Consider the following 21,024-nt stretch of genomic DNA (forward strand, 5'->3'; position numbering starts at 1 on the left):
TTAAAGTCTATTTTGTCTGATATAGGTATTGCTATCCTGGTTTTCTTTTGATTCCATCCAAACGAAAGACATTTTTCCATTTCCTCACTTTCAGTCTGTATCTGTCTTTAGATCTGAAGTTAGTCTTTTGTAGGCCACATATACATGGGTCTAGTTTTTGTATCCATTTAGCCACTCTGTGTCTTTTGATTGAAGCATTTCATTCATTTTCATTTGAACTAATAACTGATATGTATGTTCTTGCCATTTTGTTAATTGTTTTTGATTGTTTTTGTAGGTCTTTTTTGTTCCTTTCTCCTTTTCTTTTGTTCTCTTCTCCTGTGATTTGTTAACTGTCTTTAGTTTTATATTTGGGTTCTTTTTTCTTTTGTGTATGTGTGTCTATTAGAGACTTTTGGTTTGTGCTTACCATAACATTTATATATAGCAATCTATATATACACATAATTGTTTTAAGTTGCTGATATCTTAATTTCAAGTGCATTTTAACAACCCTGCGTTTATACTTGTCTCCCCTCACAACTACTATTTTTGATATTGTATTTTACACTTAATTGTTTTGTGTATCCCTTCTGCTCATTGTGGATATAGATGATTTTACTACTTTTGTCTTTTAATCTTCCTACTAGTTTTGTGTGTGGATGATTTGCTACCTTCACTGTATATTTGCTTTTTATCAATGAGCTTTTTCATTATGTAATTTTCATGTTTCTAGTTGTGGCCTTTTCTTTTTCACTTAGAAAATTTCCTTTAACATTTGCTGTAAAGCAGGTGGTACTGAACTCTTAGCTTTTGCTTGTCTGTACAGCTTTTTATTTCTCCATCAAATCTGAATGACAGGCTTGCTGGGTAGAGTATTCTTGGTTGTAGATTTTTCCCTCTCATCACTTTAAATATATCATGCCACTTCCTTCTGGTCTGCAGATTTTCTGATGAAAGGTCAGCTGCTAGCCTTATAAGAGTTCCCTTGTATGTAACGTGTTGCTTTTCCCCTGCTGCCTTTAATATTCTCTCTTTATCTTTAATTTTTGCTGTTTTAATCATAATGTGTTTTAATCCTAACTGGGACTCTCTGTGCTTCCTGGAGTTGGATGTCTGTTTCCTTTCCCAGGTTAGGGAATTTTTTAGCTATTATGTCTTCATTTCTCTCTCAGCTCCTTTCTTTCTTTCTTCTCCTTCTGGGACCTCTAAAATGCAAATACTAGTGCACTTGCTGTTGTCACCGAGTGCTCTTAAACTGTCCTCATTTCTTTCATTTCTTTTCATTCTTTTTTCTTTTCAGCATCAATATTTCTACTACTGTGGCTTCCAGCTTGCTGATCTGTTCCTCTGTTTCATTTAGACAACTGTTGATTCCTTCTAGTATATTTTTCATTTCAGTTATTGTATTCCTCATGTCTGTTTGGTTCTTTATATTTTTTAGCTCTTTCTTAAAAACTTCTAACTTCTTACCTCTGTGCATCCATTTTTCTTCCAAGTTCTTTGATATTTTTGATGAGCAGTACCCTGAACTCTTTCTCAGGTAGACTGCATCAACTTCTTTGGGGTTTTATATTACTCCGTCATTTGTAACATATTCCTCTTTAGCCTCATTTTGCCTAAGTTGCCATTTTTATTTTTATGTATCTGGTAGGTTGCTTACATTTTCTGATTTTAGAGAAATAGCTTTTTATAAGAGATGTCCTATGTGTACCAGCAGCACACTCTGCACCCATCACCAGAGCTATATGCTCTAGGGCTTCCCCTGGTAAGGGGTGTGTGGGTCTTTCTGTTGTGGCATACTGACAATTTGGGCAGTTTGGTAGGCTTAGTTTGCCCCGAGTCTGGTTGGTTGACAGGTCTTGCCTTGTGTGGAGGCTGCTGGCTACTGGTTGGTGGGATCAGGTCAGGAGGTGGCTGACTGCAGAACCTTGGTTGGGGGGCTGGGCTCGTGCTTGGCTACTGGTTGCCAGAGTCAGGGTCCAGGAAATTCTGAGGCTTTTGCATGGTTCTGGGGCTAGTGCTGGCCTACTGGCAGGCAGAGCTGAGTCCTGGGGACTGGTTGCAGGAGTCCCAAAATTAGTGTTGAATTGCTGATAGGTGAGGCTGGTTCCTGACCCAGTTGCCTGTGGGGCCCAGGGTATCTTGAAGCTTGTGTTGGCCTGCTAGTGGGCAAGGCTAGGGCCCAGATGGTTCCAGGGCAGGATCTGGCTTGCTGGTGGGTGGGCCAGATCTGCAGGCTCCAGTGCTGTGGTTTTCTTGCAGCTAGTGTCTGCTCCCTAGTGGGTGAGGCTGGTCCCTAGGCTAGATCCTAGATCCCTCGGATCTCTGGTGGGAGGGGCTGGGGCCCAGGGGATTCTGGGGCTAGTGCCTACCCACTGGTGGGTGGAGTCTGGGGTCTGTGGCTGGAGAGCACTGGGGGTCTCGATTCTAGTGCCTGTACACTGGTGCATGGGGTCAGGTCCTGGGCCCTCTGGTGGGCAGTGATGTGTCCAGAAGTAGCTGTATGCTCAGGGGGCCTTATGGCAGCCTGTCCCCTGGTGTACGGGGCTGAGTCCATGCCCAGTTAGTTGCTTTGCCTGAGGCATCACAGCGCTGGTCCCTACAGACCACTGGGCCAGGACAGGGCTGTGCCCTGTGGCTAACAAGCTAGAGAGGGGATTCCCAGATGGTGCTTGTCAACACCAGTGTCCACATGGTAAAAGGAACCCCCCAAAATGGCTTCTGCCGATGTCTCTGTCCCCAAGGTGAGCTGCAGTTGCCTCCTGCCTCTCAAGGAGATTACCTATCAGCAGGTAGGTCTGACCAAGCAGGTAGGTCTGACCCTATCAAATTACTGCTTTTGCCATGGCTCCTGGAACCTGTGAGATTTTGTGTGCACTCTTTAAGAGTAAAGTCTCTATTTTCCCCAGTCCTCTGGGACTCCTGAAAGTAAGCTCCACTGGCCTTCAAAGCCAAATGCTCTGGAAACTCATCTTCCCAATGCAGGACACCTGGGCTAGGGAGACTGATGTGGGGCTTGGACCTCTTCTTCCTTTGGGAGAACCTCTGCAATTGTAATTATTCCCGTTTGTGGATCACTCACACAGGGATATGGGACTTGATTATATCATGTCTCTGCCTCTCCTACCTGTCTCTTTTTGGTTCCTTTTTATCTTTAGTTGTAGAAGATCTTTTCTGATAGGTTCTGGTCTTTTTCATCGATGGTTGTTCTGTAAATAGTTGTGATTTTGGAGTGCTTGTGAGAGGAGGTAAACTTAGAGTCTTTCTATTCTGCCATCTTGGCCAGTTCCCCCAAGATAAAAATTTTCGATTCCAAACTCTTTAATAATTTACACACAATTATGGAGAAATCCATATATCTTACTCTAGAATATAAAGTTATTTATTCTTCTTTCAATATTTCTTTAAGACTAAAATTTAAAATTTTGGACCTACAGCCATTCCAAAGATATTCCAAAGTGTTTTTTTTTTCTTTATGTCTGTTTATAACTATGACAGGTCACTTTATTTTTTAATGTTTCATTCCCTTTTGGCCTTTGTCTATTTTGCCAACAATCCTTTGGTTGTAGAGTTAAGTATTTTCTCATGATGATGTCTTCATTAACCAGTTTACCAGCTTCTATATCCTAGTTTCTTTAGATTAAGGGTAGATCACATGGTTTCAATACGGCAGATGATATGTGTTCAGTCCTTAAGCACTTCATTTGCTTCATTATTTTAGGTAACGGGATGACTATGTTGTCTCAGTAGAGGCCACTGGTCTCAAGGATGCCAAGCAATAGAATATGGATGGATGCACTGATGCAAATCCATCTCCCTTCCTGCAAAACCAACTAAATCAAATGAAGATCTGATCACATCATATGTAAGTACTTATCAATCATTAAAAATTAACCAGTTAAACATTATGTAAATCATCATTTGATGTTACTTAAAACTTTAAGAAATCCTGATCAATGTGTCTAGTATAGTTTTCAGTAACAAGGATTTGGAATTAAACACACTGGACTTTAGATTCTGTCTATGGCACCTTGGACAGGCATTTAATCTCTCTGAGCTTCATGATTCCCAGTTGTTGAATGGGAAATAATAACATCCACTAGATTAAAGGAAATGAACAGAGAGATCCAGAGTGAGAGACAGAGAGAGAGGGCTTCATATGTTTTCTACATCATGTCTGATCCTGTTTTCTTTCTTGAATATCAGCTGTATACTTCCCCTTTGACTTTTAAAAATGCCTTAACAGCAACAACAATAATAACTTATAAACAGTCACATAGCACTAAACATGTAAATCCTATCCTAAATATTTTTAAAAGCAAGTTATTTAATAACAATAACCTTATGAAATAGGTGATATAATTATTTACATCTACAGATGAAAAAATTGGAGCACAGAATAGTTAAGTAAATTTTCTAAAGTCACATGGAAAGTAAATGGCAGAATTGGGACTTAATTCAGCTCTTAACAACCATGTATACTCTGCTCAATACTGGTATTCTTTTAATATTCATCACTTGTGCTTAGTCTTCCTTGAATTTGGTTTGTGACACTTGCAACCAAAATTCTCCTAACATGTACCTCATACACAGTATTTAAAAATGCCTTTTAAAAATGTCAGGAGTTATTATAGCGGTAGCAATTCTACTGGCATTGGTTGTGGTGGTGGTGATGATGATGATGATGATGATTAAAACTGAATCATTTAGGGACTTCCCTGGCAGTCCACTTGTTAAGACTTTGTGCTTCCAATGCAGGGGGCGCGGGTTTGATCCCTGGTCAGGGAACTAAGATCACACATGCCATGCAGCTGGGCCAAAAACAAAACAAAACAAAATTGAATCATTTACTCTATAGCATGGTGATATGTGTCAACGTGTAAGATACTCCGAATTGCTTTTAAGCAAGTTTTTATTATGTAAGTTTAAAATGGAACTGAATGTTAAACCAACTACTGTATAACAACAAAAAGGCTAAAAAAGACAGAGACGTAAAATAACTCAATAAAATGAATTCAGATATGAACATATGTGTAAAATAACATAGTACTAAATAGTTTATAAACAACTGTGAACATGTGGTCATACATAAGATTCAATTCAACAAAAATTGAATCAACTATGTTTTAAATTTAAAATTGTTTTCAATGAGCATTTTTTGCTTAGTTTTCAGTTCTTTATGTTCTCCTTAAATAAATGCAGAAATTCTTATACTTAGGGAGAAATGTAGCATAAGTTGTTGCCCTAAATGTGACAACACATTTGCAAGTTATTAATGTGTTTATTAGAGAAACATTCTGTATTTCCTTTGAAAATCTCACAGTGCTTTTTTCTTGTTAAGGAAATCTTCAGCCTTTTGCCTTAAGCATCACTTTTTCTGGGTGATATAATCCCAAAGAGCATTGGTGATGAACAATTTTAATAGAGAGTATAAAAATACCTTTTTAAAAGGGTACACTCCAATAGAAATAATTTCTTTTCTAAAAGAAAATATTTTTTTCTCAGCCTCCTTGGTTTTTTCTTCAAGATCAAATCTGTAAATCTCACTTTACCTTTGATCCTCTCCATTTATGGTTATGTAAAGTTTTCGGTCAATCCAGTCAGAGTTACAGATAGATTACCAGCTAAAAGCTGCAAAAAGATTAACATACACACACTTAAACACTATAAAGTTTAAAATGTCTAGGATATGAAGATTTTTGAATCACTTTTTTCTTTGTTTTATTCTCACTGCTCTTTCAAATGTTGGGTTATTACAATTTCTGGGTATTATTAAAATTTCTGGAAGATGGTTTATTTACAGGTATATCAAAATATAAAAACTAATTATTATATGATATACTTTCAAACATTATGTAATTAAGCCAAAGTAAATATCCTTTGTGAAGCTGAGAAAGAATGAACAGTGTATAATATATTTGTAAATTGAAGTATATATCAAACATCAATGAGGATTTCCTCCTTCTACTTTCACTAGTGTATTTTTCCTTTGCCAGCTAGATACAATTTTTACTGTAATTCCTATCTCTCTCTTCCTCTCTCTCTCTCTCTTTTTCCTCTAATAGTACTCTCTCTATCTGATAGAATACACTGAGAACTTTAAATTCTTTAAAGGATTTTTATAAAATTAAAGTGGACTGTGCAGTTTAAAAAATTTTAGGCCATCTTGAACAAAGACCTAAATAGGCATTCAAATAACTTGATATTCTTTACAGAGATATAATCTTCAACCACTGTTTCAATATTTACAGCTTCATCCATATTTTGTAATTCTTCTTAGACATTTGTAAGAACCAGTCAAGACACTGAATAGCTATATAAATGAAACAAATGGATTAGCAGATATCCTCAAACCATCTCACTTCTTCCAGCATTATCAGTTCAAGTGGTTTATGATGGGCAGAAGATGTTAGCAGGATACATAATAGTTACATTAAAGAAAGTTTTCTGATAGAGTAGTGATCTACGTTTGGCGAGGGACACTTATCTGAAAGAGTGACAATAATGTCAAATTTTATAATAGTTGGGGAGGTGGGGGTGGTGAACCAGACTTTGTGGCTTATGTATTTTAATCACATGAATCTTATCCAAAATACGTGCCACAGAGTATCCATGTAATTAAATTGTTCTCTGTGTCTCCTCCTTATTGTGAAACATAAAGACATTATGAATCTTCAGTATTTGCTGGTCTGGTCAAGTATGTAGGTACCAAATTTTAACTTGTTTTTACATATGCCACTTTTGACAAAGAGAAGACTATGGGTCAAATTATGTAACTAACTCTTTCGTGGCCCTTGAAAGGACGTTAGAAATGAACCCTATGTTTAAGGAAGAAAAAATCCTAGGGTAGAAAAATTTTGTGAATGGACTCCAGCTATGTCACTATTTAAATAATCCCACAGAGAACAGTTTCAGCTCATGTGAAGACCTACAGATAAAATATATAGAATTCTCATTATTCGGAGCTATGAGAGGGAGTTTCATTAATCATGGGGTTTGAAGGAACGGTGATAAAGATACTCTAAACATGAGTGAAATGTATACATCCAAGAACCTAAACCCAGTGGCACTGAGTAATGAGGGCCAATTACTTGTATTTATAGTTTTGAATCACACTGCAGCAGAATTACTCTCCGTGTATATATTTGATAATGTTCTTATACTAGGTGACAGATTCTGATATGCTGGAAAAGACACTATACATAGGGTATATTTAAAGTAACATCAAGTGAAAGAAGAAATTCTGATCCCTGAGTAATGATAATGGAAAATTATTCAAGTGACAATTAAACATGCAGGGATCCTCCTGTTTGCAGAACTGCCTCAGGCCACATTTAGTTACAGAGGTTATGGTGGCAAATCAGTAGAGATCAATGCCCCATTTATTCTACATTGCTGGGTAATGAGGTGTTCCAGCAATGAGAATTTTCGCAGAGAAGTTTACCCCTTCAAAAAGAAAATGTTTTTATGAAAGCCACTTTCTAGCCTGTGCTCTTCTACCAGCACTTAGGTCTCTAATGCTCAGATTCTCATTTGCAAGTTTGAAAAGTCCATTTCTAACTCCAAAAAAAGTGGTTCTTTGAAATCTGTCCTAATAGTTATATTTACTTTTTTTCTTAAACAGAGTACAAGGCCTCTAAAGAAAAGAGAATTCAAAATCATTATTGTCATATTTGTTCTCAATTCTCTATTTTTACTCTAGACAACACCCATAACACAAGGAAAGATGTTCTTATATTTTCTCTTATTGAGATTTTTTAAAAGAGGTCACTGGAGAATCAGCTGCCTGACTCTAGAGCTATGCTTAGAGTTATTTCTGGAGACCAATCCCTCTGTGTAAACCTAGAAATGCAAAGCTGGAGAGACCTTTTGGCTTCCTAATTCTCACCTCCTCACTGTAGGATGAGGAAACTGAGCACCAGAGGGGTGAAAGTCTTGCCCATCCATCAGGTATCACTGCCATGACCATATCCTACACCAGAGGTTGGAAATCCATGACCTGCAGGACAAATTCAGTCTTTCTTCTGTTTTTGTAAATAAAGTTTTACTGGAACACAGCCATGTCTGTTAGTTTACATATTATCAATGGCTGTTTTCATGCTCTGACTGCAGAGTTGATCAGTTGTGACAAAGACCAGAGACAGAGACATCTGGTCCACAAAGCCAAAAATACCTACTATCTGTCCCATTACAGAAAACATTTGCTGACTTAAATCAGCCCGTTCACTGTCAAATACTTTTCCCTCTCTTCCCTAGTATATATTTTTTGTTTGGTGGATTCACCTCATACATAGATACAAATAATACCCAAGGGCCTAAAGAGTGTGATGAGGAGATGTCTGTTAACGCTTTGTCTAAATAACATCTGCTTCTATAGGGCAAAAATCCGAAGACCACATTACTTTAAACCCCAGTACTTTTAAAATACAACAGCTCATATCACTTTACTCCAAATTCATAGGGTGGGAAGGATATAGAAGGAGTACATCTCCCTTGAATCTTCTTCCTACAGTGAATGTTTAGATCATTTAGTCTACTAGAGGAAGAAAATATGCGGGTTAGTTACTAATAAACCTTGCTACATTGTTATAACAAGAAGAAATTTGATAATAATTTTTGTTGTGTGGTATATGTTTATGAGTATAGATATTAATTGTACCTTCCTTAGAATTGAAACTTCACTTATGACCAGGAATTAAGGGATGTCTTACTCACTAAGTATCTCCCCCTCCTCATGGCGCAAACCATCTATATAGAAGCCTGGGTAATGAGGAAACTTGCTGAAATTCAAAACACTTCAGACAAGCTTTCTCATGCGCAAAATACTGCTTTTAATTGGTTCTTAACTAAATTAATTAAGCTGGTATGACTCACTCTCCAGTCACAACTCAACTTGAAAAACACAAAGGAATATGGCTGGGATAACAAAAACTAAGAGCCCTGAATTGCTCCTGATTTTCATATTAACAAGGAAGTTCAGCCTAGAGAGAAAAGGTTAATTTGTTTTTTAATGGGCTTTTGAAAGACGTGTTCAGGTCTAGTGTGATAATTTATGGTTAATCATATGTTTAGAGGCAAAAGGCATTAATCTTGTAATATTAGAGTCATTTTGTGTAACATAAAACAAAATTCTCGTCACAGTAACTTTAAAAGTCAGGTCAGACTTCCTTTTTGAGCAAAGGTGTCAAACTGACAACAAGAAAAAAGACATTCTATCTGAACAGCAGCGTGGTCAGCACAGAATGGCAGAACCACTCCTTGAGCAGACTTCAATCATAATATGTCTCCCCCTTCGTTTTTCCATATCTCATGACATAAACATTAATTCCACTGACTTATGTGTTGGTGGTACTGCACACTGAACAACTTAGCAAGGGCTGTGTTCTGGACCCTCACAAGTCAAATTAAAGAGAAAATAATCTTTCTGAGTCCATATTTACCCCCCAAAATGTAATTCCTGGAGCAGAAGTTTGCTAAACTCCACCACAATTACTTTACCACATTGGAATCTTGCAAAAACATACACAAAGATAGATATCAGCTTGGAAAAAAAGTATACAACAATATAAGTCTACAAACAATGCTGAAGGCTTTTATGATCTAGCTTCTGTCCCCCTAAAAAAGATGTAATGAAGTTCTAACCTCCAGTACCTCAGAATGTGACTTCATTTGGGAATAAGGTCTTTACAGATGTAATCAAGTTAGAATGAACCCAACAGGGTGAGTCTTAATCCAATATGGCTGATATCTTCATAAAAATGGGGAAATTTGGACAGAAAGACATTCACGCAGGAGAGGCTATATGGAGACATGCAGGGAGAAGACAGCCATGTGATTGGAGTGATGCATTTAGAAGCCAAAAAATAATAAGGAATGACAGCAAGCATCAGAAGCTAGAAGAGGCAAGGAGGGATTCTCCCCTAAAACCATTAGAGAGAGCATGGCCCTGCTGATACAGTGATTTCAGACTTCTAGCTTACAGAACTGTGAGGCAATAAGTTTCTGTTGTTTTAAGCCACTCAGTTTTTGGTGCTTTGTCACAGCAGCCCTAGGAAAGTAATACAGGACATTAGGCACAATTGTTTTCTTCCATGTCCCGGTGAAAGTACTTCAGGAAAGGAGTAAGAAAGATAGATAGAAATAAACATGTTATATTGGGTGAGATGCTCACATTTTATAATTTAAAAGCAACCTCATGTTGCTGGAGCAGCTGCGCAATTTCAGAGATGCGAGACCATCCCATTTTGTGCATCTCCTCACACTGATCTGACGTGATGAAACCTAGCACCTTGGTGGCATTTCTGCCAGAGACTTTCATCTCTTATGAGCAGGTGGGATACATAAAAGCCCAGATATAATGCGGTGCTCTATCTGTTGTTAAATGATCATGTTTAACAGGGTTGGTACATGCCAGAGAATCTGTACAAGGTATAGTACAGGAATCTGATCATAAAATCTCCAACTTAAACATCTTCCACGTATAAGTTGTGTCCCAGAGAACCAACATTAGAAGAAATTATTTTTTGATGATAGGGACTTTAATAGATGTGAAAGGATCTTTAAACTTACCCTGTCCAAACACTTGCTCAACACTGCAGGGCTTTTTATGCAATGGAAATGTAACTTAATTTGACAACCACTGCTCTGACACTTTTCCTCTTAGAACTGCTAGGACCACTGGGCTACACCCATGGACACAACTCCATCCCAGGGTCTGAGGTTGGCTGATTTACTATGTCTCACCTTCACACTCATCTGGGTCCAGCTTCAAGCCCTGACTTAGTTTAGATTGCACATCCTTAGCTCCATAAAATTTATTTTACTTTCTACTCATTTAATTGTGTCTGAGTCTTCAACCAAACCAAATGAGTTAATAAATGGCAACCAAAGCCTTCTCCTTTCCCTGCTGTGTTGTCTTATCACATTCTGATCACCCCAATCACATTTCAGCTTCAAGTTACCTCCACTACCATAAGATGAAAAACAAATAGTTTGTCCTCAGTGTCAAATCAATGCTTGATCTGCCTCAAACATTGACTTTCACTTCCTTCATCTCACTTCTTCTAAGAAAATTTACTAAAGATTCCAGTTTTCTTAGTTACAATCTTACTTTTGCACCCTTTCACTGTGTCCTTTTTCTGAAAACCTCCCACTTCCCCTCTTAAAGTTCATATACTTACTGATTAAATGACAATTTAGACCATTATGATAATAAAGGGAAGAGCACAGATTTCATTCCACTGGGGCTAACTGTTAACTTTATCTTGTTCCAAGGCTAGAGGCTGCAGACATATCAATGGTATTTGTACACAGTACCCAGCTAAATATCTGCTATGACTTAATGTAATTCAAGTACCTAATCTAGAATAAAAGAATATATAGGGGATGTCTTTGAGATAAAACTCACTGTACATTTCAAGCAAGGGAGAAGCTTTGGAGAGAAGTACACGAAGTAGAGAGGAAGGAGACAGTAATTAAGGTATTTGAATCTTCCAAATCAATCATGGATGTCAATAGGATGACAAATAAAACTGTCAGAACCTCTTTGTATCTACTTTTTCAGAGTAGGTTGTCATATTTAAAGAGATTTTAAAATATATGCAAGCATTTGAAAGACACCATTATAAAACATTCAAGTATATAGGTACATAAATAGTTGTCAAAGCACTTTAATATAGTAAATTTACTGTTCCTTCCATCTAGTCTGAAAACTGTCAGGTGGAAAAACTGTGGCTCCTAAAGAGTAATATCATACCTAAAGTCACATAGAGCCAGAAACTTGTTGAATCAAGATTCAAATTCAGGACATCTGACGACTTAATAAACATTAATTTAGCACCTGCTCTGCGCTAGACTTATGCTTGGGGTAGACCAAGAATTTTCTTGTTATATCACTATGGCTTTGAAGCCCATGCTATAAATTGAATAGAAAGATAACCTTTTAAAAAGTCATTGTCTCTACTCAATACACTGTAATGACCTATATGGGAAAAGAATCTTAAAAAGAGTGGATATATGTATATGTATAAGTGGTTCACTTTGTTGTATACCTGAAACTAACACAACATTGTAAATCAAGTATACTCCAATAAAAATTATTTTAATAAATACATAAATAAATAAATAAAATAAAAAGTCATTGTTGAATTGTTATTTCTCTCAAAACAGTCTCACAAAATTTTTGGTTTAGGCTTTAGAGTTGTATGAAGCTCAAAAATACAATCCAATAGCATTAAATGACCGTTTCTGAACACCTCTGACTATTAGTGCATTTATTTGAGGTATGGAATTATAGCATCTTCTCTATGTCGAGGTATTAATAAACATAAACAACATTACTCTTAAAATGACTTCAACTTAGGAACCTCTGTACTTTTCCCGTAGAATCCATCGTCAACCTCATAATTAGATTTTGTAACCCCAAATTTGAGGTGTAAATAACGTATCCTGTTTTGTTTTGTGTAAACAGTGTAAATAACTGACAGGAGATATATGTCAGTAACTTTCGTGTCTTCTAAAGTTAAAAAGAATCGCTTGTTTTCTATGATCCAAGTATTCAATAGAATGTATGGGTACAGAATCTCTTAAAATGAAATAAAGCACTTTGCTTGTTAAAATCTAACTGAATATTGTAGGGCATTCAGTATAGCTTTGTAAGTTGCCCTAATCAGGGAACTGAGGAAAAAAATGTCAACTCTAGGTAATTCCAAATTTTGTTATAACCAAGCCAGCTTTCCTTGTTATTCAGTACTCAAGGCCCTGCTTTTCTATCTTTGTACAAATTATCTGTTCCAGAGACATCCAAAAACTTTTAATAATCTGTCAGTTGAAACCGTCCATAGATGTTTATTTTTATTAATCCATCCTTTCACTCCAAGCTCCAGTTCACTCACTAAGCTGTTGGCTTTTTAATTCTGTAGTATTCTGGCTTCATAAACCCACTGAGCGTGTGATAACTTTCGGTACCATTCTGCAATCCAAGAGAGTGGCTTTGAAATTTGAAAGCTCCCTGGAACTCCAGATAATAATGTAATGGGTAAAGCCAGCTGATTGATCAGGCCAGACCTTAGTGAGAAGTTACACCTTCATGGACTCACCATGGCCCAGCTTAGCTGGTTCAGATGCTCACTTTTGTCAGTATACCCACGTGTGACCATCCTCTGATTCTCAGTGATCATGTTTAAAACAGATTGATTTATAAGCCAGAATGCTAATCATTTACAACTAGCTGGGAGAACTTGGCATCTGCTCACCATAGTGCCTTCCAAATAAGTAGGTTTATTCAGATAAATAAATAAAGATCAGGAGGTTGCCTGGTGAATACTGTGTTATAGAAAAGGAGTAGACTACTTTGAAAGGATTTCTGTATCCTAACTGAAAACAACTTGCATCCACTTCAGAGAAAGTTTAGTTTAAAGGAAAGAGATCAATCATTAGAAGGACAAGCTTTCTTGAGGATACCAAAGAAACTAACAAACTCTAACTCATTATCCTTCAATACCCCACCCTTATGTTGCATTTAACATTATATTCCTTCTTTCTCTTTCAAGATACATGTAACATTTATTTTTTGTCATCTGATTCTTTTAAATTTATAATAGGAAACCTCATAAATTTTATAAAGACTTTTTGTCCAAATTATAGCACAAATTACTTATGGAGTTTCTCAAACACCTGATTCTAAATATTAATTCATTTGTCCATTCACTTTTATATATCCATTCATTCAAAACTAGCATAATGTGTCTTGTTAGCTTCAATCAAAGAGACTATATCTTCTCTCTGAACTTTCACTCAATTACTTTCTTCAATAACTTCCTTGAATAATTATTAGACCAACTCTTGTAACTCAAGTTTGCACTTTCATTCTTTACAGTGTATTCTGGCCTGGGTCAACTTCAATATTCTAAAAAATACCTAACTTGACTCCAGGTCCCTGTCTTAAAATTTTATATCATAGAGGATGTTTCTGAAAATCTGAGCTCTCAGTTGCCTGTCATTAACAGCAGGAAAATGAATGCTTCAGTAATCCCTCAGAGACAATTCTTATATGGAATATGGAATTCTCTCCTAGCTCTATTCCTAGAGTTAAGTCAAAGAGGTAAATAATATCATGGGGTTAATCAGCTTTGAAGCAGGAGCTGTGAATTCCAAAACATGACAGCATACTTCACTATAAAAATCACAGAGAATTTAAGTTTTCTCAAGGATGCAGGATCTGTTTATTCTCCTAATCTTCCTGTCTTTTCTGTTCTCATAATTGTGATTACTTTTAAGCATTATATTAATGTTCTATTTTTTTTTTTAAGTTTTCCAATCATGTTCTTTTTTTTAAATTTTTATTTATTTATTTATTTATGGCTGTGTTGGGTCTTCGTTTCTGTGCGACGGCTTTCTCTAGTGGTGGCAAGCGGAGGCAACTCTTCATCACGGTGCGCGGGCCTCTCACTATCGCGGCCTCTCTTGTTGCGGAGCACAGGCTCCAGATGCGCAGGCTCAGTAGTTGTGGCTCACGGGCCTAGTTGCTCCGCGGCATGTGGGATCTTCCCAGACCAGGGCTTGAACCCATGTCCCCTGCATTGGCAGGCACATTCTCAACCACTGCGCCACCAGGGAAGGGAAGCCCTAATGTTCTATTTTAATTTATTTTTTTAGGAACATGGAACATATCAAATGACTTTATCTCCTAAAGTCATATTAATTCATCATAAATGTAGATAGATCCAAAAAAGTACATATTTGGCCAGTTTTGTACCATTGTTTCAAACAAGATTATCAAAAAGTCAAGTAGGAATGTTTTCTCTTGATCTTGATATGGTTGCAAGCAGATCATCTTCCCCTTCGGAGGTGTTAGAGTATGATTGCTTCCTCTCCTCAGTCTGAAAGTTGAGTCATTGTACTTTCCAAGCCAGGGTAAAGAACCAGACGTACTGCTGAAGAGAAAATTAAAATTGACCTAAAAATCAGAGGAGCACATTCAAGAATAGCTTGACTGTCACTCTGCACAATATGATATTTAGATTTATGACAGACCATCAACTTTAGAGATCTGACATGGTGGTCAGTTTCACACTATGCATTCCTAAGGAGGTTATTATGATAATGATATCATGAGAGATATAACAACAAATAATTAGTCTGATTATATTGAGATTATATTTTCTAAAAATAATATATATAAAACAATTATATGGTGGGTAGGTATGTTTTGCCTCTTTTAATGAAACATAGTACAGTAATGCATTCATTTATTAATGAAAATAAATTAAGTAATAATCAGCACCACAAAACATTCCTTACTTAGAAAAATAAGAACCTTAAGCACATTAAAATATGATTCAATTTAGAACATTTTTTCATGTATTTAATTTTTAGAAATAATCTATCTTATAAATATAATTTACAAATGAATAGAAAACTACTTGTCTGTCATGTTCCTGGTCTAGTTCTCATTTGTAATCATATAAACCTCTGATTCTTACAGAACAATAAATAATTTTTGTTTGTTTTATATCTTTTGGGGGAAAACATTAGTATTTATAAATACAACTAGCAAAATGACAGATGATAAATATTGCAAAAAGAGAGATTGTTTAGGCTTGCAAAATTCTTGTGGAACGTTTTTGTCCCAATTTGTACTAGTCTGAAAGTTCACGTGTCTGACGGAGAAAATCTGCCTACTGAACCTGCTTCAAAAGCGATAACAGAATTATAATCGGAGTTTACTAGTGTTCATCACTTATGCCCCAGAAAAATTAGCAGAAGATATGAGGGCATGCCCTCTTTTAAGCTATCTCTGACTTGTGTTAGATGGGCACCAGAACACCCCTCTGTGTGTGCCCACAGGAACAAGTAATGACAGACTACTTGAATGTTTAAAGAAAGAAATTGATCTTGGCAGGAAGAGAAATTCAGCGAGTATGTTTCATTTTGATTAGCATAGAGAAGATGGCAACTTCTGTCTCAATCTTTGAAAGTGTATTCTAACTGGTTTCAAAAACAAGCCTTCAGAAACCAAAATATTCATTTATTTACTTTCTAGTCAATATTCATTTAATGCCTACTACGTGCCAAACACTGGCCTATGCAAAGAGGATAAAATGGTGAATAAAAACAGCCAGGCTTAAAGTACAATAGCCCAAGCATCTCAAAATCATTGCACCCATGAATCAATTTTAGTATTTTTTAGGAATTACTTAACTACTTTGCTTTCTCATTTAGTATTCTAAAAAGGCCTTGGTTCAAGATTTGTGAAGCCTGAAATCTATGAATGAAAATAAACACTAAATGTTCTATATCCTTAGATAAAAGAATATTTTTTTTAACAGTGCTGGGGGAGAAATGACAGCATTTAGTGGAACTTTAAAATGCATTTTTTGAGTGTTCACAAAATGTAAGAAAATTTGTGTCTAATTTTGAATTATAATAGAGAATTCAGGTTCAGATTTTGACCTTTGATTTACTATATCACAAATTTATTTTATTTAATATAGAATCCAGGTAGAGGTTATGTGAAAGGGTTACAGAAGTGTGTGAAAGTGAAGCTGACGTAATTTGTGAGCATGAACTCACTAAACATCCAAGGAGCCTGTGTAATGGGGCACACAGGAAGCATGAGTCCATGTTTGTACTCGGCGAAGGAAGATTTCACTCTAGACTCAGTCTGCAAAAAAGTACCCTTTGTGTAAAAAGTTGGCAGGAGAGACTCCCTTCCTTTACAGTAGCAAACACAGATCATAGAGGCAGTGAGTAAGAGAGACACAGAGAGCAGAGCAGTAGCAAGATGAAAGTAGAAAGACAAGCTTTTCTTCAGTGGAGGTAACTAGTGCTGTATGTTTTGTGAACATATTAAAGGGAGGCGAAACATTAGCATAGAGTTAATAGTAGTCTGTCCTTTATACGAATGTTGAACACTTGTATACACACAGGCTGAGGATTTTCTGCAAATAATAAAAGAAAGCGTCAGTGAAGATTATCCTGGGAGAAGAATGGCAAGGGGGTGTCACAAAAACATATCAGCAGAACTCGGGTAATTTAGAGAAACTTTCCTAGACCCTCAAAGCAAATAAATAGTTTTCTCTAGTTCCTTAGTGGGGACAGTTGAAATTAACTTCAACATTGTAATTTATTTTCTGAATACAATTATGTTTATGTTACTCATGATCTTATTAAACTGCATAGTAGTTTTACTCCATAAGGCATTTCAATCATTTTCATAAATATTTTTATTATATTTAAAACACCTCTTTTAAGTAGCTCCAAATTAGTTTTCACTGTTATCTGGGATTCTATGTTATAGAAAAGAAAACAGCATCACATAGGTACAATTACATGCATATGTGCATATAGGTTGTGTCAAACAAACAAATAAACCTGCACAAACAGACTTAAGGACCATCTACAAGGAAACGTTAAATGAATTAGATACAACTATTGCATGACTATTATGCATCCATAAAGTAGGACAAACTGAAGTAACAGCAGCCTAGAAGAGTTACTTAGGAAGTACTCACAGGTGGAAAAACAAGGTGCAGGAGAGTGAAATTTTTCACATCTTTGCATTATTTACATTTTTGTAAAATGCCCAATGCACCTAAAACCCTTTTTATGTGTATGTGCATATATGCACACGTTTGTAAAATATCTGCATAAAATTATATAAGAATGAAGAAAATAGAGAAGTGTCCATACTAGGTGGTTAACAGGTTCCTAAGAAAAGGTAGGGACATTCTGATGGTGCTTATTATTATTATTATTCCTTTATTTTTAATTTTTTAATTTGAGGTATGATTGACATATAACATTGTATTATTTACAGGTGTACGACATAATGATTTGATATTTGCATACATTGTGAAATGGTCACCACAGTAAGTCTGGTTAATATCCCTCAGCTTTCATAGTTAAAGAATTTTTTTTTCTTGTGATGAGTACTTTTAGGATCTACTTTCTTAGCAACTTTCAAATAGGCAATACTGTATTATTAACTATAGTCACCATGCTGCACATTATATCCCCATGACATGTTTATATTGTAACTGGAAGTTTTTACCTTTTGACTATCTTCACCCATTTCTCCCCTCCCTGCCTACCCCTCCACCCCCTACCCCCCTAATCTCTAATAACAATCTATCTGTTCTCTGTATCTATGAGCTTGGTTTTTAGTTTTTGGTTTTATTTTTAGTTTAGATTTCACATATAAGTGAGATCATACAGTACCTGTCTTTCTCTGTCTGGGGTGTTTCCCTAAGTATAATACCCTCAAGGTCTATCTGATGGTGCTATTTTTTTGAAGATAAAAGAAAAGAGAAAGAAAAAGCAAAGTCAAACAAACAAACAAGAAAAGGCAAAAGAATAGAAAAATGGTTCTTTAAAAATGCAGTTATATATTACAACGTTGTTTATAGATTGGTGCATCACTATTGATGTGTCTATGTTCATGAAGAGCTTTAACTAAAATTAAAAAAAGAAGATTGCGATTCATGAGTGATGGAAATATTAAGTGGCACTTCATACAGATCCTTTTCTGGTTCTTGAAATTTGGAGCCACATTACAAAAATATATCCATTCAATTGCTTTCATCTACCCTATGGTGTTGACACTCAAATTGGAAATTTAAATGTAATTTGAGATTATTTCCAAAAATAAATTTTCTGGACAATATTATAATACTCCACAGAAAACAATACTATATTTAGATAAATATTTATACATCAACTCAACATTTTCTAATTGTGATAGTTTCTAAAGCATAATTTAAGATTAAAATATACTAGTTTCAATGTTTAAATATTAAATACCTACAAGTATATCATCAGTATTACTATTTAGTATCCGTCTGCATTTGGTAACTTTTAAAATAATTTTGTTTTACAATGTAGTAATAAAGGATTAATATATATATACATATATTTTTTCCTGGATAAAGTTTTATTTAAGTGAAGCACAGATTCACTATTTCACATAAAATGCAAGATAATACCTTTTTAATATGATGAATTATTGAAGAATGGGAAAGCAGTTTTATTTTTTCTGGAAATCCTTTGATATTTTGCTTTAATAGAATAACGTATATAGCATGTAATTGGCATATTATTTTATATAAAGAATTTTTTAAGAGGTTGAACAATGTCTCAACTCCTAAAAAATATAATTATTCTTCTGTGGTATCTTGAACGATTAGCAATTTTTTTTTTTTTCCAGTCTATGAAACACACATTTTGGCCAAGCCCTAGTGATTCAAACTTTTCAATGTCCAAATTTATTATAGGTTCAAGTATGTTTGCAAACTTAAGCTACTATAAGAGTGAAAATTGTAGCTTCCTCTAAATCCAATACATTCTTGGGAAAAAAATAAGTACTTGGAATAACAACAAAATATAAACTTCAAATATAAGCATGTATATTGGCCAGAACCCTAAAAAAAGTAAATGAGAAAGCTGAATTATGTCAATGCTTACATATATTTTTAATCAACCTTCAAGTGTTTATTTTATTTTTTTTGACAGTCTTATCCCCTGATGTTCGAAAACTTAATAATAGATGACATTTAATGAGTGCTTTGTACACCAGTCACTACTGTTGGTGATTTATATGTCTGAACATATTTAACCCATAGAACAATTCTGTGAAATACAAACTATTAATCGTTTTACAAATGAGGAAACTAAGACACTAAATTGTTAAGAAATTTAATGGGTATAAAATTCCAGTTAGGCTAGATGAATAAGTTCTACAGATCTGCTATAAAACATTGTGCCTATATTTAACAATGCAGTATCATGCATTTCAAACTTTGCTCAAAGGGTACAGTTTATGTTAAGTGCCCTTACCACAAAAACAGAAAACAAAACAAAAAGAAAAACAGAGGGACGTCAGGAAACTCTGGGAGGTGTTGGATATGACTATAATGTTGATTGGGGTGATGGTATCACAGATGCTTGCCGATGTTCAAATTGTACAGATTAAATATGTGCAGTTCTTTGTATATGACATACCTTCTTTAAGCTGTTTAAAAAAGAAAAGAAATTTGTCTAGGTCACTCAGCCAGGATCTGTAGAGCTGTGTTCCAGACCAGACAGATCACATTCTACCATTACACTAGGGTTTCTCAACCTCACCTCTACTGATGTTTTGGATCAAATAACTTTTTGTTGTAGGGAAATTTCCTGTGCCTTGTAGGATGTTTAGCAACATCCTTGTTCTATACTCACGAGATGCCACCCCATGAATCATGGCAATCAACAATGTCTCCAGATATTATCAAATGTTTCCTGGGGACAAGTCTCTCCTAGTTGAGAAACACTGCATTAGACTAATCAGAATATTAAGAGCCCTGACTTATGGGACTTCCCTGGTGGTGCGGTGGTTAAGAATCCGCCTGCTAATGCAGGGGACACGGGTTCGAGCCCTGGTCGGGGAAGATCCCACATGCCGTGGAGCAACTAAGCCCATGAGCCACAACTACTGAGCCTGAGCTCTAGAGCCCTCGAGCCACAACTACTGAAGCCCGCGTGCCTAGAGCCCATGCTCTGCAACAAGAGAAGCCACTGCAGTGAAAAGCCTGCACACAAAGAAGAGTAGCCCCTGCTCCCCGCAAGTAGAGAAAGCCCGCGCGCAGCAACGAAGACCCGATGCAGCCAAAAATTAAAATTAATTAATTAATTAAAAAAAAAAAAAAGAGCCCTGACTTAATGGAGGAGAAGATGAAAATAAAGGTTCTGTTTAGAAGGGAGCAGGAGGAATGGGTGTTTGGTAAGAGATCTGTAGCACCCACTACCTATTTGCTATTATTTATTGCCCTTTGTCCTCTACTACAATGAATGTTTCTTGAGGCTTTGTTTTACTACTTGCTTCTCTTGTTCCTAGGGGGCTATGGATAACAAGTGAGGGCAGGTCACTGCTATTTAAGAACATTTAAAGATATCAAATGGTACCAATGCAGACATGTTCTGATTCTGCACGTTTAAGGGTGGGAACAGCAATCACAACTCAGGAAATCTGTGCACGTGGGTACTGACAATCAGAGCTTCCACATAGTG

General features: G+C 36.0%; 1 long non-coding RNA gene across 1 annotated transcript in view; it reads left to right on the forward strand.

Moving 5' to 3' along the window:
* The window catches only part of LOC309660149, a 136,147-nt gene extending 115,507 nt beyond the window's left edge, over positions 1-20,640 (forward strand). Inside the window, exon 2 of the long non-coding RNA XR_014263208.1 lies at positions 3,704-20,640. This is a non-coding gene — a long non-coding RNA (uncharacterized lncRNA). The remainder of the gene's footprint in view (positions 1-3,703) is intronic.
* The last annotated feature ends 384 nt before the right edge of the window (positions 20,641-21,024 follow it).

Source organism: Balaenoptera physalus (assembly GCF_965194825.1).
Source record: "Balaenoptera physalus genome assembly, chromosome: 4".
In the NCBI taxonomy this organism is placed as follows: Eukaryota; Metazoa; Chordata; class Mammalia; order Artiodactyla; family Balaenopteridae; genus Balaenoptera; species Balaenoptera physalus.